The following is a 6,000-nucleotide window of genomic DNA, read 5'->3' as shown; positions in this document are numbered from 1 at the left end:
GGCTGAGCATAATTATCTTCGTGCCAGGAAAAAATAATTTATACTACTCCAGAGAAATAAATATGCATATGAATTTATGTGTATGAGTAAATTCTTAAAAACTTTAGCTCTTTATAACACAATGAAAGAACAAATGTACTGGGTGAAGCTAATGAATAAACTGGGATCATTACCATGTCTATCATGCATTTACCCAACAAACTTGCATTTTATAGCGTATAAATCAGGACAGAACATTTCAAAGAGATTTATGTAATGAATGAACCGGTTTGGGGATGAATTATGTAAAAGGAGGCCACCTAAAATCTTCAACTGTACTTTACATAAGATTTTATATATATAGATGTATAGAGACCAAATAGAGATGCAAAATAAAAACCTCAATTGAGCTCAAAAATATATACAAACTTTTATTTATTTTGTTAAAATTTTATGATTTCAGAGATTTTTAGCAGAAAGTCTTTGAAAAGAATAACAGCAGGTACAGTCCAATAAAAATATAGGATTACAAACTATACTAGGTAATTGCACTAAGATTAGTGTAAACCAAATACATTTATTATTTGCAATATAACCCAATATACTAAGAGATGGCATGTACTTTATTTTAATTAGCTGTTTCTTTTAAAAGGGTTGCTTGTTCCAACTGTCTTGATAAGAAAAAAAAATTGTCGTCATTGCTCAAAATGCTTGTAGCAAATCTAGTTTTAAATTGAGGCAATTTATTCAGAAAGCAGTCTACTACTACAGCAATAATCAATGTGCTTTCCCTTAGACCATACTGGTGCTTTCCAAGGACTGTTGTTAATTGCCTGTAACAAAATGACTGCTGGTGCTCTTAAATGTAACTCTTTGGCATTTGTTCATTTGTCGTGTTTAACTAAATTCCACTTTACTTAGGATTGGCCTAGAAATTTGCTGTAATAACTATAAGTTTTCAATATTCAGTCTTCATTCACTTAAAGGGGGTAGAGACCATCATTTTATCCAAATAACAAAAAGGCTAAACAGATCTTTTTTTGAGATCTACATTTTCTCTTTTAATTCTTGGATTCTAAATTGTGCTGAATTGGAATCTTTTTCTCTTTCTATAAGTGCTGCCCCTCTAGGAAATTTAAACTTGAGTTGAAAAGAAGACTATTTCAAAAGGAAAATAACATATTCTAGGGCAACACCATTCCCATTCAAATTGTAATGCAAAAACAATATCACACTAGGGCCAAATAATTTCTTTCAATAGTGGAAAAAGTTAACCCTTTGTAATTTTGTCCTGATCTACTCGATAAGCAGTAAGAAAGTCTTGTATTAATCATCCTGCCCAGCATGGAGCAGAAGAATGTGGAGACTAAACCTAATTGTGGTGGTTTGATTCAGGTGTCCCCCATAAACTTAGGTGTTCTGAATGCTAGGTTCCCAGCTGATGGAGATTTGAGAATTAATGCCTCCTGGAGGGAGTGTATTGTTGAGGGTGGGCTTATGGGCTTTATAGCCAGTTTCCCCATGCCAGTGTTTGGCACACCCTCCTGTTGCTGTGGTCCATCTTCTGTTGGCCAGGGGGTGATGTCCACCCTCTGCTCATGCCATTGTTTCCCCTGCCATCGTGGAGCTTCCCCTCGAGCCTGTAAGCCAAATAAACCTCTTTTTCCCAGAAGCTGCTCTTGGTTGGGTGATTTCTACCAGCAATGCGAACCAGACTGCAACACTAATACACTGTTTTCCTTGGTAGAGTTTGCACATATACTCATGTGACTAACTTACATCAAATGAGTAAATGTTGCCATGAACACATTTATAACATGTAGGCTTGTATGTGATAGTAACAGGAGCTGGCACTGGTGGTACCCTGCGGGGAAAGACAAAGTTTAATTCTTGATCTCTTTATAAGGATGCTACAAGAACATTGCCTTTCTACATGTAGTACTAAAGAGGCATCTGAGGGAAGATCTGAGCTATGGTCAGGATCTCAGGCAAATTAGAACCTTTTTATTGTCATTGCTTTGGACCAGTTTTTAGAAGTTTTTAAACACTCTTACTACTAGTAAATAACTGTGTGTGGCTCAGAAGAGTTAATCTTGCTCATTGTTCATTTTCTAATTACATATAACTTTTCATATGTTTGTCCTTTTAAAATGTTGCTCAAATTACACAAGACCATAATTGTAATTGTAAAGCTCCATCAACTATTTTCTCTTTCTTGTGTTCTATTTCAGACCATGTTATTGTCTAAACATAATATTCTAAGTAGCGAATATTATTATTTGAATGACTCATGACATCTCACAAAGGAAATAATCCACATTTGGCCAATTCTCTATAAACAAAATAACTTAATTTTGTACATTTTTCGTCTCATGCATTCATATTCAGTTTCTTAAAATGTTCTTTGAAAATATGCAGATACCAGGATTATGAACACCATCAAAAGAAAGGAGAATATATTATGAGCTTGTTGAGAATAGGTTTCGGGCATAGGTTCTGTTTTAGTGTCTCCAATGATATTTCACAAGATACAGCATGGTACAAGCTTGGGCCTACTGCTATGCCTCCAGCTACAAAGGGTATGCTTGGGGCACTAGAAAAAAATTATTCCATGCTTAGAAACTTATCTGCAACAGAGAAGCTACTCTGACTCCAATATTTCTTCAGAGCTCTCTCTACAGGGGCCTCACATCAAAACTTGTGATAAGAGCATTTTATAAGCAACCAAACTTTCAAAGAATTGAATTAAGTTTAACAGAAGATCCTTACATGCTGTGTTATCAAACCCATGAGTTTTGAAAAGTGACAAGATTTATATATCTACATCTAAAAGAAGATACAAAGTATTTCTTTTACCACAAAATGTTCTTTCTTGCCTCTTTCTTAAGAAACACATAATTTCTGTGTTATATCCCTTGTACTTAAGGTGAATCACCCAGTAGATATGCCTTTGTTTTAACGTCCTTTATCTAGTATAGTATTTTGAGATTTTTTTGGATGTTCTGTGCATTTATGAGTTACTTTTTCCTTGCCGAGTATCATCTGTATTGTACACATACACTGGCTTATTCCTCATCTGTTAATGGATTCTGGTTCATTCCAATTGCTAATAATAATGTAGTCAGCTTCACATTGGTGAGATGAACACTCAAAGCACAGGAACAGGTTTATTTCAGTCTACACATCTGGGGAAAGTTCCATCAGGGGTAGAAGAATCTGGTTCTCTTTCATAGATCCAAGCAGAGAAATATGAACAGACAACAAACACCAAAAGCAGCAAACAAGAATGCCAGAATTCAAACTTCTCTTTCCACATCTTTAAGATGAAATCAGTCTGTCGGCAATGACTTAATCCCCTGTAGCAGGAATTGACTTTCTAGGGGCTGAAGTAATAAACTCAATTTTAATAAAACACCAGAATCTATGGGGCCATACATTCATAATATCCTATTCGAATTACCACAGCTACTATGAATAAGACTATTGTAAACAGTCTAGTCTTCTTAAAGATACATGTGTTCATATGTATTCATATATATATATAGAGAGAGATGGATATGTAGACAGATAGATAGATAGATAGATAGATAGATAGATAGATAGATAGATAGATAGATAGATAGATAGACAGACAGACAGGGCTTGAAGAGATACCTAGAAGAATTAACATTCATATTGTATGTTCATATTTTACTTTATTAGACACTATCCCAAAATTTCTAGTAATGTATCTTCTTACTAGCAATGTTTGGAAGGGGAAGTTAAATATTCTTGTTAATGTTTCCATTTTCTTTTCTTATACAAGGAATTTTAGAGTCATAACTTATAAGTGGTTGGTTAACATGTTCAGTTAGAAAACAAAATAAATCTTTTAAAAAGTTACAATCTGGGCTAGGCTTATGCTTCAATGGAATAGCATTGGCCTAAAATGAGGCCTTGTATTTGGTCCCCAGAATTACAAAAATGTCAAGGTTGAAATGCTTATCTGTCCCATAATATCCAGTGGCCTTCTGGCATGCAAATTATCCTATGCACATAAGTTGTATTATTGTGCAAGCTTTTCTGTGTGATGGACCTTAACTTGTTTTTCTACTGACAGAACAAGATGCAATGCACCTGATGGTATTATCTCCTCACTTTTTTGTTTATATACAAAGATGGAAACATTATTCTGGAGAGAATTTTGTACTTTTTTCATGGTATTTTGTGTAGCTTCTCCGGAGGTTTAACAGATAAGGTTGCTGGCATCATTTGTTATTTCATATTACTTTATTCAGCCTCCTCAAGTATTTACTTTCTTTTTTTAACGTTTTTGTTTATTTTTACTTATTGGAGAGCAAAAGAGAGAGAGAGTCAGATATAGAGAGACAATGGGCGCGCCAGGGCATCCAGCCACTGCAAACCAAACTCCAGATGCATGCGCCCCCTTGTGCATCTGGCTAACGTGGGTCCTGGAGAATCGAGCCTTGAACTGGGGTCCTCAGGCTTCACAGGCAAGCGCTTAACCACTAAGCCATCTCTCCAGCCCAAAGTATTTACTTTCTTACTTTACTTTCTTTTCTTAAATTCATAAAAACTAATGTTTTAAGTAAAATATTTTCTTTAGTCTCCTGTTTAATTTCACCAAGTATAGAATAATGCACTTGATAAAACATTATTTATATGTATTTATTTCATTAAAGTGTTGAATTAGGAATTAAGAACAAAATAATGAGAAATAGGACTGGGATTATTTTTAATTGTTATCAACAAAAAAGTATCATCACATACAAACACACATATACATACGCAGGAGTTTTTGTGAAAAAATGATTATTGTATTTTTCAGATTATCATACACTGTACTGCATTATTTCCTTCATTATTTGACTGTACTTATGATGAGGATATAAGGGTGAGATGATAAGCATAGAGTGTTTGTTATTGCAAAACCATGAGATATTTTAAAGGTGTTGATCAAAACTTATATTAATTGTATTGTGAATTAGATAAGACATCCATTTATGGATTCACAGCTACATTATTTTGGTGGTTTGCTTCTAGGAAGATGTGTACTGAGTGGAAATTAAGGAAACTAGTACATTTCAAGGCAATTGCCAACTTTGGGAAACAATGATTCATCACTAATAACATATAAACTATGGCGATCAAGGACTTAGGTAAAGTGGGTTTCAGTATATATGTATGAGGGCTTATGATTTAAATACTGCTAATCTAAAATTTGTTACACAGACTCTAAAAGAAAAATGTCAACAATTCATTTCAAATTTAGTCTAGTAACAAAATTATTTATTGATTTGAGAGAGAGAGACACAGAGAGAGACAGACAGACAGAAAGAGAATGGAAGAATTGAGCATACCAGGGTCTCCAGCCATTGCAAATGCACTCCAGAGACATGTGACACATTGTATATCTGGCTTTTATGTGGTACGGGGGAGTCAAGCCTAGGTCCTGAGGCCCTGCAGGCATGCACCTTGACTGTTTGTTCATCTCTCCAGCCCTTGTCTACTAATTTTTCTTGTAACATAGACATTTAATAGCAAAAATATACTTGTATAGAGCAAGTGTAAAAAAGTATTCTCGTCTATAGAAAATGCAGTATCATTATTCTTCCCCTAGTGTAAGGGGTAGAATAATAAGGAAAACTGCAATAGCCTATTGAAGTAAAAATATTACCAATATATTTAACTGCAATACCCACTTGTGGGCTTACGCATTAAACCCAATTAAGCAGTCAGCCTTGAAGATTATTGTATTTCACCTTGGCATCACTCTATTCAGAAAATCTACATTAAAAGTCATTGCATCTTGCACCAGTCAGCAGATAGCATTCATTATACAGTCTTCCCAATAGGCTATAGTGCCCTCTAAGAACTGTGCTACTTGACCCTCTCACTTCAGTTTGGCCCCAACTTACAGGTAAAAGGGAAAAATATTCACATTGGGTGAATGCAGAAGCTGTCCTGGTGTAAAAGCTTTTATTTTAGTTAAATTCAAAAGTATAAGTTACAGGATGTCTG

The 6,000-nt window shown here is 34.7% G+C and overlaps 1 protein-coding gene across 2 annotated transcripts in view; it reads left to right on the top strand.

Annotated features, from left to right (window-relative positions):
• Positions 1 to 6,000, top strand: part of Il1rapl1 (interleukin 1 receptor accessory protein like 1) — a 1,362,835-nt gene that overhangs the window by 1,339,698 nt on the left and 17,137 nt on the right. The window lies entirely within an intron of this gene.

This window comes from Jaculus jaculus, chromosome X (genome assembly GCF_020740685.1).
Source record: "Jaculus jaculus isolate mJacJac1 chromosome X, mJacJac1.mat.Y.cur, whole genome shotgun sequence".
Lineage (NCBI taxonomy): Eukaryota > Metazoa > Chordata > Mammalia > Rodentia > Dipodidae > Jaculus > Jaculus jaculus.
Note: the sequence above shows the minus strand (reverse complement) of the source record. Positions and strands in the feature narration are given on the sequence as shown.